This window comes from Mandrillus leucophaeus, unplaced genomic scaffold (assembly GCF_000951045.1).
Source record: "Mandrillus leucophaeus isolate KB7577 unplaced genomic scaffold, Mleu.le_1.0 Scaffold269, whole genome shotgun sequence".
NCBI lineage: Eukaryota > Metazoa > Chordata > Mammalia > Primates > Cercopithecidae > Mandrillus > Mandrillus leucophaeus.
The window spans coordinates 4919721-4922467 of record NW_012102798.1 but is presented as its reverse complement, the minus strand read 5'-3'; positions in this window follow the sequence as shown (position 1 = coordinate 4922467).

Below are 2747 nucleotides of genomic sequence, written 5' to 3'. Positions count from 1 at the left end.
ATGGATGCAGCTGGAAACCATCATTCTGAGCAAACTATTGCAAGGAACAAAAACCAAACACTGCATGTTCTCACTCATAGGTGGGAATTGAACAATGAGAACACATGGACACAGGGTGGGGAACATCACACACCAGGGCCTGTTGTGGGGTCGGGGGGGGAGGAATAGCATTAGGAGAAATACCTAATGTAAATGATGAGTTAATGGCTGCAGCATACCAACATGGCACATGTATACATATGTAACAAACCTGCACATTCTGCACATGTACCCTATAATTTAAAGTATAATAAAAAAATTAAAAATATATATCTATGTCAACAGACCTTTTTGGAGGGGAATGAGAAGAAGCAATAGCCAGCCAGGCATGGTGGCTCATGCCTGTATTCTTAACACTTTGTGAGGCTGAAGTGGGCGGATCACTTGAGCCCAGGAATTGGAGACCAGCCTGGGCAAAATAGCAAGACCACTGTCTCTACAAAAGTAAGTTAGCAGGGCACAGTGGTATATGCCTATAGGCCCAGCTACTCAGGAAGCTATGTTGGGAGGATCACTTGAGCCCAGGAGCTCAAGGCTGCAATGAGCCATGATTGCACAACTGCACTCCAGCATGGGCAACAGCAAGAGCTCATCTCCAATTTTAAAACAAAGTAATAGCTCTTAAAATTAAATATCATATTTTATCTCTTCAAAGATGCACGTATTTTTCACATTTTAACATCCCTGCAATTGGTATAGATCTTAAATTGATGCCATATCATAGTTGAGTCTCATTTCCCCTTTCTCAGTGGTAAAGTAATGGTGAGTCTTACAAACAAAGGCATCTTAGGAGTTTTGCCTAGATAAAAATGACTAGGAATCTACTTAGGTCTAAATTTGTTGGCGTTAGTGGAAGTAAAAGGCTGTAAGCTTACAAAAGTAATGATTCATGACTCAAATTCTGTCACCATGCCATTTGTATTTCATGAGTAGCCCGTATGGCTGTAAGAGCCACAGACTTCTCAGTGAATTTGAGTCATGGTAACATACTTTTTGGAAATCACCTAGTAATGTATAGTGTATCTATAAAGATAGTCCCAATAAGGTTCAAGGATAAGCACAGTGTTTGGAAAAGGAGCAGGAAGTCAAAAGCCAAGAAGGTACTGTGAATTCTTTTCTGAAATTTTGATGAATTCACTATTTGCCTGAAATTGGGCAGGAAATTTGGTAGAAGGGGATTCCATTTACGAATCTTTGTTGTAAGCGTGTGTTGTCCTTCCTGCCCTATGTGTGCTTTAACATAACCACACGTATTTAGGGGAAAATGGTAAGGCATTTTTGGCTTTTTGATTTTACGGTTGGCTCTGTATAATAAAAGTATTTCATCAAAACACTTGTTTCCATACTACTGTATTCTATTAATAAATGCTTACCTTTTGCCAAATGCAGCTTTCTTTACAAAGAGGTCTCGGTAACTCTCCGTCAGCTATGTAGGTCAGTCTGGCTTTCTAGGGAAGCAGTAAAAGGTAGAAAAATGTATTGTTGGAATAATGTGTCAGATGGAGAGGTCTTAGGACACAACATAAATCTGGGATTGTGGTATATGTATTCTTTAGAGAGGTAGCTTTCAAAATTTTCATTATGACCCACAGTAAGAAGTATATTTTATATCACAACCCAGTATACGGATGCACAAATAAATCTATATATGTGGGGGTGTGCGTGTGTGTGTGTGTGTGTGTGTGTGTGTGTGTATAATGTCCAAAATAAAATGTTTACCACTTGTGGTGTGGTCCTTGCATTTTCTATTTCATTCTATCATTTTTTTAAATGCTGGTCATAAATTGCTCGATTGATTTTTTTACAACTTCCTAAGGGGTTGTACCATCAGTTTGAAAAACACAAAAATAGATCAAGCATATTTTCACTATCACTTTTGAGTAGGGGTATAGGGCTGGCTTCCAATACGTAGTGCCATATGTCAGTGATGTCACCCTGACTTTGAAGTAACCAAAACCTTCTTTCTTCTCTCAGGTTTTTCATATTTGTTGAGGGCCATGAAGGGCAGCAGTGTTTGCCTCCCATTCTTTGGTTTGCGTGAGAAGTTCAGAGCTAAGAAAGCAAATGTTTACATTAGTCTTTAGGCAGAGTCTGGGAATAGAATGAGCAGCAATGAAAAGGAGTTGAAACGGAAGAAACTGTGCTATTTCAGGTGTCCAAAAAAGAAGTGAGAAGGCATTCTAGCAGAACCACTTTTGAACATGATCTGATATTATGTAAGCTGTATTTTGATAAATATTAAATAAATTTCATGTGTTTTTCTTTCCTTTTCCTCTCTCCTTGAACACCCCAAACATCTACATATCAACTCCCCTTGTTTGACAAAGGCTGCGGTGGTCTCTAAGGTGTAATCCTGGTCCCAGACCCAAAGAAGACCTGTGTTCTAAGGTCGTTCTGCCCCTAATGTGTTTTGTGACTTTGCACAATTCACTTACTCTGGGCCTCTCTCTTCAGCTATTGAATGGAGATACTATTTGTCCTATCTGGTCCACCAAGTGGTTGTGAGAATCAAAAAAGGCAACAAACGAAAATATTTAAGTGCCACGTGCTACACAAATACAATGGTTATAGTTTTTGGCTTGATGATTGGTTTCCTCCCTTCCCAAAATTCTGGTTTTCTTTATGGGTAAAATCAATTGAGAGAGACTGTTTCCTGCAGCCAGACACTCATTCTAAACCTTGCCCCTGACTTTACAAGATAGTTGTTA